General features: G+C 43.2%; 3 long non-coding RNA genes across 3 annotated transcripts in view; 2 read left to right on the top strand and 1 right to left on the bottom strand.

Annotated features, from left to right (window-relative positions):
- The window catches only part of LOC140640109 (uncharacterized), a 147634-nt gene that overhangs the window by 53360 nt on the left and 75150 nt on the right, over nucleotides 1–19124 (top strand). The window lies entirely within an intron of this gene.
- LOC140640112 (uncharacterized) lies at nucleotides 2423–18267 on the bottom strand. The gene is made up of 3 exons (XR_012036758.1): nucleotides 17600–18267; nucleotides 15280–15444; nucleotides 2423–3226 (listed from the first exon to the last, which is right to left on the bottom strand). It is a non-coding gene; the product is annotated as an uncharacterized lncRNA (long non-coding RNA).
- The window catches only part of LOC140640111 (uncharacterized), a 22151-nt gene continuing 18795 nt past the window's right edge, over nucleotides 15769–19124 (top strand). Inside the window, exon 1 of the long non-coding RNA XR_012036757.1 lies at nucleotides 15769–17889. This is a non-coding gene — a long non-coding RNA (uncharacterized lncRNA). The remainder of the gene's footprint in view (nucleotides 17890–19124) is intronic.

Here is a 19124-nt window from a genome sequence, read left to right as displayed (position 1 = left end):
AAGTACTTCTGAGCAAGCAGCAATGATTTGGCCCTAACCAGTAGACAAATAACTGGTCCAAAAGAACTCCTTTCCCATTCTCCATCCAAGGTAACCTTCTATTGAGGATTATAGTAGTGTTACACGGACTGTAGGGATAGATGGTTTCCTAGAGAGGCCCTAGTCCCATCATTTTCCCAAGGTGGATCCCCTCAGAAGAGACAGGACTGTGGTTGGGGTAGGACACACCAGATCAACTTTGAGGAAACTGAGAGTGGTGGAGTTTGCATCTACTTCCTATCTAGGGAGGGTAGCTCTGCAGCTGTGCTTATGCCACAGTGAGATAGAGTCAACAGAGAAGAGATGGTTGTACAGTAGGAGAAATGAATGAAGTGACAGCCTTGTTTCCTGTGGCCCCAAAGAGGTTTGGGAAAATAACTGGACCGTCCTCAAAACCTGAAAAGGGCTCAGAAGTGAGTTAGCTGAGAGTGACAACCAGCAGCCCAAAGGAATCCCAAGTCCCTGATTTTTGCCTCAATCACAACCCTCGACTTTACCAACCATTGGACACTGGGATCCGCAGCCTTCAGTTTACCTTATGGAAAAGGGAGTTGATTGATCCCTGTAGGGCCACTTCATTTGTGCCTAGGGAAAATTAAAGCAGGAAGAGACCACAGAAGTAGAGGAGCAGATTTAGTTTATGATTTAGTGAGCAAGGAAAGATCTTGGGGCACCTGGTTGGCTCCCTAGGTAGAGTATGCAACTTTTGTGTTCAAGCCCCACCACACTGGGCATAGAGCCTACTAAAAAAAGAAATGAAGAGATGTTGCCCATTTTTCAAGGCAGCTCTCCTCCACACTAACATATCACAGGGTATCAGTACCTTATACTTGACTGTGAGGTTTCTGTGCAGAGACCAACAATATAGATTCTTTATCCCCAGACCAGTTGAAGCTAAGTTCATGCTACTTGACTCAAGATATCATCAAGCTCTTCCATTCTAGACCTAAAGTGCTATTTCTGCTAAGGAACTCTGGTGAAGTGTGATTTAGGTCATTCCTCTTGAATTCTGGTTTAATTCATTGCTGGCATTTCTGAAGTAGTTTAGGGTGAATATCTGAAATAAATGAGTTGTCTTGGTCCCTCTATTTTTTCTGTTTCCATTATTTTCTAACTTAAACATTTCAGGACTAAGGATTAATATATTCTCTGTGCTGGGAACAGGCAAGTCATTCTGTAAACTATATTGGGAAATTAATGGACTTCCATTTGGGGAGAAGTAAACAAAAGTAGATAATATATATGCCTGTTTATCTATAGACACACAGTATTGGGAGCCTGAAGAATGGTTGAATAATTCTAAGCCAGGCTTGTCATTAGGTTAAAAAAATACAACCAGCCAACACCAATTTGGTTTTTTTCATGCTGTCAGCTGGAAGCTGAGAGAAGTAAAATGTTAAATTGAACCTAAAGGAGACTTGAAGTATTTTGAGGGATGTTTTAAGAAATTAAGAAGATGCTACATTTGCTCTCATGTTCTCCACCAAATCCACTCTACTTGCATATCAGTGAAGGCTGCTCTCAGATTCTGGGCTCCCAGAGGAAATTGGGAGGATTCCCTGCACCCATTGTGACTATGATCTTGTGGTTTAACAGGTATGCTTAGAAGATCTCTTCAGAATAACCCCCTGGATGGTTTGGGGGACAGAGAGAGCTAGAGGTAGCTAGAGGCAGCCAGAGGTTTTGCAGGCTCCTTTCATGGTGGGCACTTGACGGCAGGCAGGACCAACTGTGTTATCCACCACAGTGTTTGTTCTTCCTGGATCCAAAGTACAAACATTTCTCCTTAGCTTATTGTACAAGAACATTATAAGAAGCATCTGATCCACTTCTGTATAAATGTAGTTCTCATATCATGTATGGTATTTTGATTACTAACATTAGTATAGCACCCTACAGTTTGTAAAATACTCTCTCAGACACATGATCTTATTTGATCCAGTTATACACAAGCCTCATCAAAGAGAGCAACTAGGGTAGCCTGGGTGGCTCAGCGGTTTAGCGCCGCTTTCAGCCCGGGGCGTGATCCTAGAGACCCGGGATCAAGTCCCACATCGGGCTCCCTCCATGGAGCTTCCTTCTCCCTCTGCCTGCGTCTCTGCCTCTCTCTCTCTCTCCCTCTCTTTCTCTCTCTCTGTCTGTCTCTCATGAATAAATAAATAATATTTTAAAAAATTTAAAAAAAAAAAAACACAAAGAGAGCAACTGTCATGAGCCATCAGGAAACAGTGGATGTACTGAAGTTCTCCAGAACTTGCTGTCAGGGAAACCCATCAGTACTATTTTATGAAGAATATCAGTTTATCTGATAACTGAAAAAAATTACAAGACAGTTTATACAGTATGAACCCATTAATGCAAAAAAACTATGAATATAGCTATATATGTATAGAGATGGCTTTATTTGTATACTATACTCACATAAATATATAGATATATGTATATGTACATACATTCAAATGTTTGTGTATAATTTTATAATGAGCATTATTTTTGTTATTTGTTACATATTTATAATATTCATATTACATTTTATAATTAAGCATTACAATAAAGTATATTTCAGAAAAAAGCTTATTGTAGTTATCATGTTGCAATGTACACAAATATCAAATCATTATGTTATATACCTGAAACTAATATAATTTTGTATGTCACTTATACCTCAATCATAGATAAGTATGTAAGTCAATAGAATAATAGATTGATAAATAATCTGGGGTGAAAAAAGAAAGAAGAGAGATAGCAAATTAGAGTTGGCATTTCTTTTCCTCACCCTCACTCAAGGGAAGAAAGGTGATTGTTATGTTGTAAAGGCCTACATTGTGCTGTATTTGAAAGACAGGCCTTAGAAGAGAGAAGGACTCTGACAGGAAGGCAAGGACCACACTCCAGTAGTTTTGTGTCACTGGCCTTATACAAACCAGATGCTTGCCAAGGGTTAGAGCTTGAGAGCTGTGATGAGAGCTGTGTTGTCAAAGAAAGATATCTTCTGTCCCTGAAAGTAACTCAAACTCATCCACAGGTGGTCCAGTCCACAAGTGAGTCAGAGGATCAAAAGTATCAGACTTTACGTATGTTTTCTCTGGCCAGCTTCGCAGATAGCCCCGGGCTTACACATCTTAGCTCGAAAACAGAAATTGATGGCAACTCCTGTGTCAGCTTCCAAGGAGGTGATGCAGTGTAGCTGAAGAATAGAGCATTCGAGTCAGGCATTTTTGCGTTTGAACATCTGCATTACTGCTTACTTACATGTGTCCACAGGCATGATCTTAAGCTCTCTGAGCTCCATTTCTCTGGTAAATGCGACCAATAATACCTGTATCAGAGGATTATTTCATGGACACACCTCAAGTTTCGCTCTATAGAAATGATGCTGAATTGCTGGTTGTCAGAGCTAGGATGCACACAGGGTGACCAATCAGACTTTGCCAGTATCCCACATTCACTGCATCAGATTGAATTTCTGTCACTTTGTGTACGTTATAGGGTCACTCCTGTGGCATCTGCAAGTATGAATAAATTGAGTGTGTTTTCTTTAATAGGAAATAGCGCTGTTCGTCAATTCTTCTACAAACAAATGAATATGCTAGAGGTTGAGATTCTGCAAATAAACCCCACATTTCTCTAAAATGAAGGATACTTTGAGAGTCCACTAGATGTAGGAAAAAGACTCCCACAATTGGCTCCCTTTGCTGTTCTAATAAAATCTTCATTAGTCCTCCCCACTCCCATCCCAACCTGTACACTTCCACAGACCAAGAATAACATACCTAGTGAAGTGGACCCTGAAAAACATGACTGTCTTCCTAACCATCTGGGAAATTCCTTAGAAAAAGGAGATTTTGGGGTGCAAGGAGATTCAATTTGCAAACGTTGTATAGTCCCTTTGGCCACCAATTTCCTCAGCAGTAAAAGAAAAAATTAAAGATCATTAAACTCTGTTATAGTTTTGACATGCGGGCAGCCCAGTAGCTCAACAGTTTAGTGCCGCCTTCAGCCCAGGGTGTGATCCTGGAGACGGGGGATCGAGTCCCATGTTGGGCTCCCTGCATGGAGCCTGCTTCTCCCTCTGCCTGTGTCTCTGACTCTCTCTCTCTGTGTCTCTCATGAATAAATAAATAAAATCTTTTTAAAAAAAGTTTTGACATGCTATGTCTCGAATCCTCTTCCTTGAGTGTTCCATCATGTATTCCCATTGTTCCACCTGCATTTGTGCAATAGCACCTCTTACCTGGGGTGTCTAGTCTTGTTTCTCCAAAACCATGCTACATGTAGGCTGCAAAATGATCTTTCCAAAATAACATCTACCTCTAGTGTTTTGGTGACTCTCCATTACCTCCAAGATAAATTCCAAATTCTCAGCACAACCCTCAAGGACTTGTCTACCTTCCCAGCATCATCTCCTATCAGATCACCTCTCATGCAACTCTGAGCAAACAGAACTTAGAGTTTCTCTCTTGCTTCCGTGCTTTGCATATACTGTTCTCTTTGAACGGAATGTTCCTCTCCATGAACACCCAACATTTCCTAAGCTAACTATTCCTTCAAAGTTAGCTCAAGTACCACATTCTCCAAAAGGCAATTAGATACCTCTCTTCTGCACCCCAATCAGACCACATGAAATAACTCTGTCATAGTACTTATCACACAGCATGAGTTTGTGTTTTCTAAAAAAAAAAGGCTACCTTTCTGCTCTGGTGAAGGACTCAGTACTAGCAGCATTACTGGTATAGGTAAAACTCAGAGGAGGGGCAGGTATGCAGGTCCCTATTCTCCCTGGTTCTGGCAGAGAGGCAGGGTCAGGCTGCGGTGCAGTTGGATATGTCGTAGGGCAGTGCTCCTGAGGAGAAATTCCTTGTTGCTCTTCCTTTTTATAGGTCAGCTTGAGAGGAGCTTTGCTGGCTGGCAGGCAAGGAGGGAAGTATTTTGGGGTTCAGATACTGAGCAGTATGAGTTTAGGGTCCCACTACTTAGGGAAATGCTTGAAATGTCCAGCTAGAGGCCTGACATCTCCTAGTCCCATAGGAAATTGAGGTTTGGTACAGCCAGCCCCCCCTGTTGGAGCAAGAGGGAGCTAGCCCATTGCCAGGCAGCCTCAGAGAAAGCCCCTGAGGCCATTCATTGGTCAATCTTACTCATCACAGCATACTTCCTACTCATATTCCCCCAAACCAAGCTAAGTAGCTAATACATTAAAGGTACTCACTAGGGGCCCCTGGGTGGCTCAGTAGTTAAACAACTGACTCTTGATTTCAGTTCAGGTCATGATCTTGGGGTCATGAGATCAAGCCCTGAGGTGGGTTCCAAGCTGAGTGTGGAGACTGCTTAAAACTCTCTCTTTCCCTCTGCCACCCCCTGCCCTCATCTTCAGTGTGTGTGCACTCTTTCTAAAAAAATTTTTAAAAAAAAGTATTCAATAAACAACTATAGCTACCACTTACTAAGTACCTATTGTATGCAGGTAACTTGACATTTTATTACTAGTTCTCACAATGACTGTGCAAGATAGGTATTATTAGCTCCACTTTATAGATGGGGAAATGGAAGCTAGAGAAGGCTAAGTGACTTACCTAAGATCATACAACTAGTGCAAGGTGGAGTTGGAATCTGAACCCACATTTCTATGATTCCAAAACCAGTGCTCTGGTCCCCAAGTTGTGTAGCCCTCCTGTATGAAGCACATAGACCGACATTCCCCTCACCTCTCTTTCTTTCCCTATTTCTAGTTCTGTCCCTATCTCTGTCTCCATCTCTCTCTTGTCTAAGGGTAGGCACTCCTCACTTCTTTTCCTGAAGCTCAGGCCTGGAGTGCCCTCCTACTGGATGTGCTTTTTTCCAGTGGGGCCTCCTGACTCATCTGCACTCTTACAGGCTGGCCTGGAGCTGTTTTCTTTATCTACTCCTGGTCTAATCTGATCTCTATTTTCCGAACCCAGTATGTACTTGAAAAGCAGTGCTTATCTGCTGTTTGTAAAAGCTCCAAGTAAGATGAAAGGTAAATTAGGAGCAGGAACAATGTGGAAGCTAAGAGACAGGAGCCAAACTTGGTTCCTTGGCAAGGCTGTTGGAGACAGAATGTGACCCAAGGTCGGTCAAGCCTGGCCTCTGAAGCAGGAAAGGCCTCTGGCCTTCTCACTCAGCAAGATGTCCAGGGAACAACCCAGAACGTGATCACTCTGTCAGAGCCAGCTTCTGTATTCCCCCAGGGACTTGTAAACCCTAACAATCACTATCTCCCTCCCCCTCCTCCTCATGAAAAGCATTTATTAAATAGCCTAATTATTAAACAAAGCAGGTGGAAAAGAAAGGTGGGAAATTGGAAGGTTAAACTGAGCTTTTTAAAAAGCCAGAAAAATGACTCAGTGTGTGTAACACCTCATTTAGAGAATAAAGTGGATGTTCTAGATCTAGCCAGGTGCATTGTTGAACCTGTAGCAGAGAGATATGGAAACAGACCATTTTTTTCCTCTCTCAGTCATAAACACTGTGAGCTCAGAGCTGAACTGGCAAGCTTCTAGAATAAATTCAGGGGATTTACTTTCTCAAGAAGGGCAGAAAACTGACAGAATCAGAGGAAAGAAAAAAATATAGTGTCTGTTCCAGTCACTGTTTGGAATATGGAAAGACATTTTATTATCAAATTAACTAGACTGTAAGCTCCTTGAGGTAAGAAGTTGTGCTCTATTTATTTTTGAGTTCTAAGATGGGGTCCAGTGCCTGGCGTATAGTGGGTGCTCAATAAACATTTGCTAGAAGAAAACTCCAGGCAGGAGCTGAGTCTCCTACCACTTTGTACTCCCCTCGGTGCCCAGCTCTAGGGAATGAGTGATGGGGACATTAACGCAGTCTTAGATCCACCTTTGAAGGAAAGCATAGATGCCTTTGCAAGTGGTGCTATAATTTCCCTAATTATCCAAAAAGTCTGTGGTCAGTTCCTAATATCATCTTGATTTTACCTCCTTAGTAGACAAAACTCTTGCTAAATGAATCTGGCTGCTAAAAGGAGACCGTTCTGGTGGCTTTTCTTCATCCTCCTGACAAGTCAAACAGTCCTGAACATCTAGAGCCATCAGAGCATTTCTTCTGGTCTTGTCTGAGTACAGGTCAGGCTCCTGGAATTCCTGTGAAAACTGGTTTAGTTTGCCTCCAGCTTTTCTGGTTTCCTCCCTTCTAATCTCTCCTCTCCTCCTCACTCTTTCTTTGGCTTGCCTTAGCTGACTTTTGACTCTTTTTCTTTCAGCAGCTCCACCTTCCACCAATCCAGCTTATCTTCTCTCCCTCAGTTTAGCACATCTGCAGAGGGTCACATCTGGATCATATGAATTGCCAGGAAAGGACACAGAGTGTGCAGGGAAACTGAGGCAGAAGCAGGGAGAGGCAAGAGCTTTTCTCCCGAGGGTCCCTGGTGGGGACAAGTGGGGCATTCTTTTCCTCTCGTATATGGAGACAGATGCAGGTCATTCTCTTGGGAGGCAAAGTGCATCCTGATATAATAGTTCCCTTCACAAACACATAAAACCTCCTTATTTCCTAGCAGAAAGACAGAAACTCCAAAAGATTGGAAGACCACCCCCTCCTGGCTCAGCAAGGTACTCCTCCCCCAGGCTCTCCTCATGGGACCCGGACCTCTACCCTGGCATTTATCATTTATCATACTGTGATAGTTATTTGCTTATGTATCATTTTCTACTCAACGTTCTCTGTGCTCCCTGAGGGAAGAAACTATGTCTTTCATCTTTGCAATTTTCAAGGATAAAGCCTTGCTGAATTAACTTGCCCAAGGTCACCCAGCTAATAGGAGGCTGAGCTGGAGGCTGAGCTGTGAGCAGAACCAAATCCTCAGTCCCTTCAAATCCCATATCCTTGCTGTCCTAACACAAGTGGACGGCAGATCTGTAAAAGAAGCCAATCAAGTTTATGAACTATACTGAGAGATTTTTCTTTTCAAGTTTTATTTTCCTTTGGTTGGGAACTCTAGCCAGATACTCAGAGCTGAGCCAGGGTAACATCTATGTCCTTGCTCCTGAAATAGCTGAATTCATCACCTCTTCAGAGGGGAAAGCTTTTTATTTATTCATGAGAGACACAGAGGGAGGCAGAGACACAGGCAGAGGGAGAACAGGATGTGGGACTCGATCCCGATCCCGGGTCTCCAAGATCACGCCCTGGGCTGAAGGCAAGAGTTTTGTCTACTAAGGAGGCGCTAAACCGCTGAGCCACCCAGGCTGCCCAGAGGGGGATGCTTTGTCAGGAAAGGGAAGGCTGCAAATCTCCAGGTATGGCTTTCAAGCTTGCTCCTACCCTCCTGCCAGGTAAGAACAAACACTTTGAAGTAATTTGAGGATGACCTGGAAGAAGTGTCAAAGGCTTTGATCTGTGGTTCTTAAAACATTGGAGAGTTTTCTGATCTTGTTGGTTCTGAACAAGAACCAAGTTCTGGATGAAATGAAGGAGGCCACTGTGAAGAAAGAGGTACCTAGCATTGCTCCCAAGGGTGGAAGAGATTGCCTAGTTCTCCACATACATTCTTCTTTTCCATAGAGTTGGTATCTCAGGTTTGAGGGAAAAGAGATAGCCTTTTTTTTTTTTTTTTTTTTTTGCAGAAAAATGTTTTTCTAACTCCAATGGCATAACTATATAGTCCAAGAGTAATGTACCTGGGAAGCACAGTTAAAATTCTCAGGTGGGTGAAAGAGCCACCACCCTGGGCATTTGTCGGTAAACACTTCACTTCTGTTTCGGAAGCATATGAAAAAATAACAATTTATTATGTATTAGTGCTTTTAAATTTGTAAAGTGTCCTGAAGCTCTGTGTTTTCCCCTTTTAAAAGAAGCACCTATAGAAACCCCTCAAAAGCATAAATATTAAAAAAAAAAAAAGCATAAATATTTAGCTTCACAAGCTTTGGAAATGGCATGGATGTTTCAAGAATAAAATAACCAATTTTCCTCCAACGTCAAGAATTTATTTAAAAAAAAAAAGAATTTATGAGAGGTGATACTTAAATCAATGAGTTTAGCACATCACTTGGCAAAGTATTTATTGGCCACTTTAGCCAGTATCTAATATGGAGCCTGCTACACAGAAGGCATCTGACAAAAAAATGTGTTGAGTGACTGAATTAAGATGTATTGTTCGGTCCTACCTATATATTATTAAGTTCCTTTTTGTTTTTTAAGAGATTTTATTTATTTACTCATAAGAGACACAGAGAGAGAGGCAGAGACATAGGTAGAGGGAGAAGCGGGCTCCCTACAGGGAGCCTGATGTGGGACTCGATTCCAGGACCCCAGGATCATGCCCTGAGCCAAAGGCAGACACTCAACCCCTGGGCCACCCAGGAGCCCCCTATTTTTCAGTTTCTTCAGCTTTATTCTCTTTTTCTCATGAATGAATTTCCTGAATTTTTTTCTCATTTAATTTTATTTTTTCCTTTAATTTAAAAAGTACTCTATAGGCTTGTTGTAAAACAGACAAACAAAAAGCAAAAACATATAAAATTAAAATTAAAATCCATACTTTACTATGTTCTCTTCAGCGGTAACCATGTGGACCATGTGGTACGTATTTTTATTACAAAGGTAGGAGCATACAATATATATTTATTTGCTCTCCGGTTTGTCTTATTCTTTTGAATGGCCTCTTTGTATTTGTCAGCATATGTAACAGACACTGTTGATGCTTTACTCATATCCCCTCAGAAACCCCCATCATTTCCACGTAGAACAGCATGACTTCTCAAGTCCAGGGTTTTCCATTCTTCTTGGATATATAGCTCCTTCCAGCCACTGAAACCAATTTGCCCTTGGACAGTTGATTGCAAGTACTTGGGAATTAATGTCTCTGTGAGAAACAGGCTTTAACAATGCCTAAAAGTTGTAGGAGTATAAATACCCCAGTTCCTTGGCCCCTCGGCTCAGGTATTTCTGAGGCATGTGCTTTACACTGTTTGTTTGGTTTCCCTGAAAGATTTAACTCTAGCTACTCCCCCAGGACAGCTAGCTTAATAACAAAGCCTTTACTGGCTCTGTAGGTTCCCTTCATCACTTCCCCAATTCTCTACTTACACTTCCCAAACATCTTGTGCTCCAATCCTAGTCACAAGATCTGCTTCCAAAAGAACATAAAGACGCATGAATATGCTTCGTTTATTTAATCATTTTCTTATTAACAAACTTTTTTTTTTAAATTTTCAATACAAATAACACTGCAATAGAATTTTTATCCATGTGGATTAAGCATGTGCCCATAGTCCTGAATTGTAATTGCTACATTCAAGGGAACCACACATTCAGTATTTGAGATACTGCTAAACTGGACTCCAAAATAGCTTTATTAATAATATCCTTACCAACAGTTTGTTGGTATGCATCTTATCCCCACCTCTTGCCAAACTAGAGCTATAAGCATTTGAATTTTTTTCTGATTAGTTAGATAAAAATAGATGTATCATATTTTAATTTGTGTTTTTTAGGTTAATTAGGATCAACATCGCAGCATTTCAGGTAGTTATCAGTTGATAGGAGAAAATACACGCAACACACACACACCTAATGTAAGATAAAGTAAGGTCTGGATTTCATTAGCCAATGATGCAAAATATTATGAGGGTGGTGTGGCCACACAGAGCAAAGACAGATATCTCAGCACAGCTTTCCCCAGCCCCTAGGGAGTGAAGTGGGGCACACTATGCCTACCAAGGCAGTCAAGTCAGATGTGGAAAAATTCAAGTCTTATTATGCCTTCACCTTACTCTACTCAGGGTTCTTGTCATCTTTATACACACAAGCCATATTTCTGTCTAAAGGAAGGTCTATCAATCATGGGCTTTCTTGGTTTTTGAAATAAACTTAACAAGGCCAGGTCTACCTGAACCAAAGCTCTGCCTACACCTTTCCAGCTTTCTAGAAAGCCCATTTTCCTGAGACCATCCCTGGCCTATGATTTAATACTCTTGTCTGAATGGTTCTGAAACTGAGTGTGGTCTGAAAACCACAATTAAAAACCATCTGCTCATGTGCTCAGTGATGTTTTGTATTCCTAATGTAATTGACCAGTTCAGTTTCTATCTTTTTTCTGCTTTTCTATTGACTTACTTGTATTTTTGTGTATTTACTTATTGAAATTTTTTATCTATTGTGGATATCAACCCTTTGTTTGCTACGTATGTTACAAACATTTTCTCTTAATCTGCTGTTTTTCATTTGCCTTTGTTTAAAATGTTTTTAAATTTCAATACTTATTAGACAATGATATTAAGGAATTGTTAACCATTTTTTAGGTGTGAAAAGCTTTGTGATTATGTTTTTCTTTTTTTTTTTTAAGATTTTATTTACTTATTTGACAGAGACAGAGCACAAGCAGGGGGAACGGCAGGCAAACAGAGGGAGAAGCGGGCTCACCGCTGAGCAGAGAGCCCAATGAGGGGCTCAATCCCTGACCCTGAAATCATGACCCCAGCAGAAGGCAGATGCTTAACTGACTGAGCCACCCAGGTGCCGCTGTGATTATGTTTTAAAGGGCCCTTTTCTTGGAGACATGCATCCTGAAATACAGAAGAAATAACCCAATGCCTGAGATGTGCTTCAAAAAAACAAAGACAGGAGGGGGCAAGTGGGTTGTGGGTAATTGATGGTCAGAGCTGTGTACTGGGCACACAGGGTTCACTGTACTATTCTGTGGACTGCTACCGCACATTCAAAATTCTTTTTAATTCAAAATCATAGAAAGGGACCGGGTAAGGTCTGATTTCCTACTCCCACTGTCAGCACAGTCCCAGATTTCTCCCCCTGGACCAACCCCACAATGTGAGGAGCCTTACATCTGAATCATCCCTGCTTCCCACAAAAACTGCGGCAGGAGAGGTTTCAGGATAGACAAATGCTTTAATGACAGTCCCAATGGCAGCTTCACACTCCTCAATGGCTCAGTGACTTGCGACTGTCGTGCAGGTGGTGAAGGACGATCTGGATGCTGGAAAGTGTGCTCAAGTGCCAGATCCAGCAGGGCTTGTGCTTGCATTTGATGTTGTTCGGCTGATACTCGTTTCCCTGCACTTTTCTCCAGTTCTGTTGTGTGGTGGGGAGTCCTGAGCTGTGGGGGAGCCCCAGCTAGACCTGGAGCTGGAGCCACCTGACAGGCCTAACTGGAGACCTCAGGATCTGACCAAGTGTTTACAGTGGTTTTTAATTTTATTCAGTCAGTCATATCTGTAGATATTTCCACTTATAATTTAGGGTTCTGTGTCTTGCTTAGAAAGGTTATTTGTTCCAAGCTTCATCATGAAAATATTCTCCAATCTTTTCTTCTAGCTTATTTATTTATTTATTTATTTATTTATTTATTTATTTATTTTGCGTTTTTGTTGTTGTTACTGTTGGTTTTGTTCATTTCTTTATGTCTAGATCCTTAATCCATCCAGAATTCATTTTCGTGGATGATGTGAAGAATACATCTACCTAGAGAATTTTATCATGTTTGGCTGCTACTACAAGTGAGATATTTTCCCCAGTGCATTTTCAGAGTTGTTAATGCTGGCCTATGGACTACATGCTTACTCTGAAGATTGAATTTCATCATCTCTCACTGTCTCATCTCAATAAGGACTAGATGTTTGTGTTGAAGGAAGATCCTCTCAGACTGCTCAGCATGCCAGCTATGTAGCTATTAAGGTGATTCTCTTGGCTTTTGTTTCCTCATCTGTTAAATGGGAAACTTGGACGACCAAATGCTCTTTGCAGTCCCTTTCTGCATTAATAATGCTAAGGTTTTAAGTAACTTTTCTTTCTGGCCAAAGAGTAGTTCCATTTGAAAAGGGAGAAAATGGAACCCTGTAGCTCTGTTTGCTAAAAGGCACCGAGCCTCTTCACATTTGAAAATGATACCAAGGGTGATGAAGATTAGCATCTCCCGCTCTTGGATTCAATACTTTGGCTATATTTAGCTAGATCTAGCACCTGTGGGAATGGGACACTTGCAATACAGAGCTAAGAAGAGCAGGGTAAGGCAGCCATTCTGCATTTATTTGCTGACTTTCTGTGAAATACTTTGCTTCTTTCCAAAGAAGGGGCAAGGGGGATGCAGCAATGATCTCCTGCCTTTTTTTTTTTTTTTAAGAATTTATTTATTTATTCATGAGAGACACAGAGAAAGAGGCAGAGACATAGGCAGAGGGAGAAGCAGGCTCCCTGTAGGGAGCCCAATGTGGGACTTGATCCCAGGACCCAGGGATCACGCCCTGAGCCAAAGATAGACGTTCAACCACTGAGCCACCAAGGTGCCCCTATCTCTCTGCTTCTAAGAAACTCTTTTTCTAGTGACCTGGCATTATAGAGTTGGCTAAGCCTGATCTGGAGGCAACCCACCCATGACCAGGGGGTTCTGTATGGAAGTATGGGAACCCATATACCTGGTGCTGTCTCCCAAGTGGTTTCAACTGTAAATTCATGGGAAAGTTTGATGTTTAGCTAAGAGAAACACGAATATTCATTGGGTGTCAGATGACCTATAATTTCTACCAAACTTCTAGGTCAGCCTTGATTTGTGTTATACTTCTATCATTTACTTTAAAATCTCAGCATAGTTAATAAGATATATATGTCATCTACACCGTAGGGATAGTTAATTAACATTTGGAGTCCTCTGAAGGAGATTCACTCTTCAGAGATGAATACCTGTGGAAGACTCTAAACAGAACTCTAAGCAAAAAAGACTCTAGCAAGAGAAGGCTACCACAACAACTTCAACTATCTTTATCTATGTTAACATCAGAGGGCTTGTTAATTTGTATAGTAAATGTTTGATATTAGTTTTCACTGGCAAAATAAGTTGTGTTCAAGGTGGGTGCATTGGCTGGGAATACTGGGTAAGCACTTGCACCTTTGCCCAAACAGTTCCGTATCTTATGCCCTTCAGGATGGTCCAGGCCAAGAATCAGTTTAAACCACTTACAAATGTTCAGTTACCTGATCCCAACTAGAAGGTTGGTTTAATCCTGCCATGTTCCGGGATCCTTGAGTGGCTCACCGGTTTAGTGCCTGCCTTCAGCCCAGGGCCTGATCCTGGAGTCCCGGGATCAAATCCCTACATCAGGCTCCCTGCATGGAGCCTGCTTCTCCCTCTACCTGAGTCTCTGCCTCTCTTTCTGTGTGTGTCTCTCATGAATAAATAAAATCTTAAAAAAAAAAAATTCTACCGCATTTTAATGGCAGGTCTAATAGTTACTGTAATTTGGAAGCAGTGATGAGTGTAAAAAATATTTCAAGATAACAACAGTGTAGTGATATGAAATAGCTATGATTTCTATTGGTGACAAAGACACAAGTTCTTCAAGTAGTACTACAGTTGATTGCCTACATCATTAGTGAAGAAAATGCTAAACTCAGAAGTTAGTAAAAACTTAAAAATAAGAAAAAGTAAGAAGTTAGTAAAAAGGAAGTAGTAAAAATAAAGTTTCTTTTTAAAATTTATTTATTATTTTTTTTAAAGATTTTATTTATTTATTCATGAGAGACATACAGAGAGAGGCAGAGGGAGAAGTAGAGGGAGAAGCAGGCTCCCCATGGGGAGCCCGAGATGAGGGACTCTATCCTGGGACTCCAGGATTGCACCCTGAGCTGAAGGCAGATGCTCAACCACGGAGCCACCCAGGTGTCCCTTAAGTTTCTTTTCATTCAAAAACATAAAGTCTTTGAATTCTATTCACTGACCTCTGAGGGGGCCATAGAGTTAAGATACAAACTCCCATGCCCCGCCTACTAAATGTTTGATTCTAGAGAACCCCTCCAAAGGGCCTCATTGCTAATGGTGCCCATCATGAGAATGCCAGTGTCCTGACCAACAGGGTCTCTCCTTGGAGATATCAGAGCAGGCTGTGGCACTAAGCCCCACATAGAATGTCCCTAATTCTGTGTTGCTTGTCCCCATGGTACCCACAAAGGCCTTGCAGGAGCAAGTTCTTCATCTACTATGAGCTGTACAAAAACACAGACAAGCTTCAGTGAGGTATTGGCTTGGATGAGAAAGTTGTCCTTTCTCACTAAATCCAGTTTTTTCCTAAAGAAGCATAACAGAGACCTCTATCAGACTCCAACATAAAAACACTCATTCACTTCACCACTCAGAGCACTTTTCCCTTACAACTACTGTATCTCTACATTTACATAATAAATGGGCCATTTCATTGGTTTTCCCAGAACTAAGTAACCATCTGTCCTAAAGCTATATCCAAGTCTTACCTCTTGCAGAACCCAAGTCTCACTTAGGGATTCTTGAAAATCTGGGTTTATTGTTGGTTCGCCATATGTCTTCTATTCTCTTCACAAAGATTTCAAAAGTCTTCAAGTCAAAACTCAGTCCCACCTCAAGCATCCCAAGCAGTCTTTGAAGCACATAGTCCAGCCCTGTGAGGATGGCACAGAGAGATCTCCTTCCCCTACCTGTATCATTGGTGGCCATCACCCCCATACCACCCAGTGCCCTGATGCTAGTTTCACAGAAGATCAGCAGGAAGGTTCCACTCATGGGGTGCAATCTGGCCAGGGTACTAGAAGAAGATAGGACTGGAGAATGAGAAAGGCAGAAAGCTGGCTTCCTCCACTTCCAGCTCCTTCTCTCTCCCTATTCCCAGGCAAGGAAGGAATCTGGTCCTCTAAGGCACCGTGTTCTGGGTAACTTAGAAGGAAAGCAAGTACAGAATCAATCTAAACGCACGTGCTGTCCCTGCCAGCACCTCTTTGTAGGATAGGCTGCCCTAGGCGTGAGGAGCCTGTGGGAGAAAGTTGTGCAGAGGCTGTGAAGGAGGAACTAGGTAGGATCTCCACCTTCCCAGCTCCTGGGGGGTGCTCACTAGCCACATTGGTGGTACTGGCATCAGGAGGGGTGGGAAAGCAGGCCTGGCCCTCCCTGGGTGCCTCTGCACTCAGCCAGGACAGACTGTGCACAGGCTTACTACTACCCTGGGCATTCCTACTTCGTCTGGGGGTGGAATTTATTATCACTTTGTCTTGTTACCTAAACGTGGCATGAAAAGAGAATAAAGAGGGGAAACCCTTTCCAGGAAAATATCCTTTCTTTCCCAGATTCACAGACTCCTTACCCTTTACAACATCTGATTTGACACCTCCCAATTTCTCCAGACTTAGGATCTTTCTTCTAAGCAATCCCCTCCAGGGTCCCCCCGCCCCCGCCCCACCCCAGAAGTTTTTCCTCCAGAAGTATTACCATGAGGGAAGCATCAAGGTGTTAACTCTCCCACCCCTGCTTACAAATAACCACAATTAACCTGTACTGAAACAAAGGATTCCATCTATAGAAACTCATTTGTTTCCTTCTCTGCAGCTGGCTGGGCTGGTGACCGGGAGCCGGAGCATTCTCAGTCACTTTTTTCTTAAATGTTCCAGGAAATGACTAGTTCATTATAGTTAAAGTGTATGTTACCGGCCATCCCAGCCACCGGTCAACTCCTAGTATTTCCTGCTTTTTGTTCCATTCAAATACCAGAAGAGTGGTTTCACTTAGGCACTCCCTATCTGGGGCTTGAAGAGAACCCAGAGACTATTTCCAGCCTGGGCCTCCCTTTGAGCTTTGCAAACCCCATCCCACTGTTGCCTCAAACTCCCCATCCTCTACAGTATCAGGAAGTTTAGGGCAAACAGTTCAGGCTCTGTTAAGAGCTGGACGTCCCACCACCACCCCACCACCAAAGTATGCATCTTGGAGCTTGGAGTCAGGAGGGCTCTGGCTGCCTACCTTCCTAGCTGTGTGATCTTGGACAAGTCAGTTAAATATTCTGAGCCTCAGAAGAGGGATAACGATAATACCATCTTGGAAGGTTTGCAGAGATTAAACCAAGTGGGTTTTGTAACTGGTGCTTAACAGACTTTAAAAGACTATTCAAATTGCAGCCGCATCATTTCTCAAAATGTAGGGCTAAAGAGGAGCTTCTCAGGGGCACCTGGATGTCTCAGTGGGTTAAACATCTGCCTTCAGCTCAGGTCATGATCTCCAGGTCCTGGGATCAAGTCCCAGGGATTGGCTCCCTGCACAGTGGGGAGTCTGCTTCTCCCTCTATCTCTCTCCTGCTTGTGGGCTCTCTCTATCAAATAAATAAATAAAATCTAAAAATAAATAAAAAATAAATAAAAAGGATCTGTTCAGAATTTTCGCCAGGAGTCCAGAATGTCAGCAACTGCTGTGGCACTGAAGAAGGACCCCCCACTGTTCCTTCCCCTCCCCCAGAAGGAGCCCCCAGGAGAGAAGACGAAAGCCCTGGAGCAGAAAGGGAAGGCCCTGCTTGACAACACCGAGTGGCTCATCAGGAAATCAGTCTCCCAGTGGTTCCCCTGCCTTCCACACGGTGGGAGCCCATGGCATGGCCCCAGCCCCCGGAGTGGCAGGAGAGAAAATCACCCAGTTTCAGTGTGACTGAACCCCACGCCTGGGCCCTCCCCCTCATGCCATCCTGCCCACTGTGCAGCCGGTTTCGCTGGTGAGGTGACCGGCCAGGCTCCCCACAAAGGGTTAACCTGCAGGCTGTCCTCCTGGGCCCTTGCTTACCTGCAGTCCTGACTTCTAGTCACTGGCACGTAATTCTTTGCTTTGACAACTGCGCCTGAGCGTTCTAACCCCTGGCTGGCCCGGTGGAGTTTGTGTGACCACACTGAAAAGTGACTTCAGTGCTCGCGGTGGTAACTGGCGGGCACCACAGACTGTCCATGTGGAGCTGGGACAGACTGAGCCATTGGGACTCCGCAGCCCAGTTCTTTTCCTGTGGCTTCCTGCTGCTGCTGTGGCTGCTGTGCACCCTCGAGGAAGGCACCGGGCCCCAGGGCCCTCCTGGCTGATAGGTATGTGTGGGCTGTGGAGGCGGGGGTTTTCTCTTAGACATCCTTCCAGAAATAGCCAGGTATTTTCCGATGGCTCCTGGTGGAAAAAGCCCTGCTGCCACAGGGGCTTTGCCTGTGACACTCCTCAAGGTTCAGTGTCTACCGGGTTAACCCGACACAAGCCTTGCGAGGAGTATGTGGACACAAGCAAAGACCACCCAGTGTGGGCACAAGCAAAGAGCAGCAGCAGCTATTTATGCAGAGCCTGCTATGGCAAGGAGCTCAGCCACCATCGCCTGCTCTTGGCAGAGACTCAAAGACAAGTAGGAGAGCAGGAAAGCTCCACAGTGAAAACTAGAGAAGGTTTCAGGTACACTCCGGCTGGAAGTCGTTGGTGTGGCGGGCAGCCGGAGGTGGCATAACCAGGAGCAGGGCACATGGTGTGATTGGTTCAGAGAGTACATTTGGCTTTCTCTGGTTGGTCCTGAGTTGGAAGCTTAGGCAAAATTTAGGGAAGTGGGTGATTACGGGCTGATTACTACAGAGGTTGTGTTTTACCTTCCTGGGCTGGTTGCTGCAGGGGTTGGGGGTCAGGGTTCAATTTTTACATATGATCTGGCCATTGTTCATTTGCATGGTCAGTCTCTCAAGAATTTGAGAATCCTAGTTAGTCTGGATTGTCTGATATTATTTTGGGGTGACTAAATTGTGGCTCAGTAAATAATGTATGCACAAACAAAACGAGGCTGGAAACAACTAGAATGCCCAATTTTGCAGAGTAAAGAAAATTATGGAACACCCATGTTGTGCATCAGTTTGGAAAGGTTGTTTCTGCAGAGACTCTAAGGACATTGGAAATGTTTACCAATGTGCAGCAAACCCTGCCTCAGACCTGTGCCATGTCAATCTAGCAGTGGAGCTCAGCCGTTTTCTTAATTTTAACAAAAACTCATTCACCCAAGGCCTTTGAACAGAGCATGGAAGGATTTACATGCAGTCAAGTGTACCCAAACATGAATATCATTTCTCTGAGTCTCTTGGTCCCCAGGCTTCTTCCATGCTTCTGGCTTTGGTCTCCCAACATGCTCACAAACCTCCTCTTTTTTCTCTTCTGCCCTCTTTCTTCTCTGCCCCCACCCTTGAGAGGAAAACCAGATTCTTCTTATTATCTTCTGCACCCAATTCAACTCTCTCCAGTCCCCCTTCTTGCAAAAGCCACTCTCCCTGAACACATGCAAAAGCTCTATCGAAACCAC

Source organism: Canis lupus, chromosome 9 (assembly GCF_048164855.1).
Source record: "Canis lupus baileyi chromosome 9, mCanLup2.hap1, whole genome shotgun sequence".
In the NCBI taxonomy this organism is placed as follows: domain Eukaryota; kingdom Metazoa; phylum Chordata; class Mammalia; order Carnivora; family Canidae; genus Canis; species Canis lupus.
This window is presented reverse-complemented; position numbering and strand designations above follow the sequence as displayed.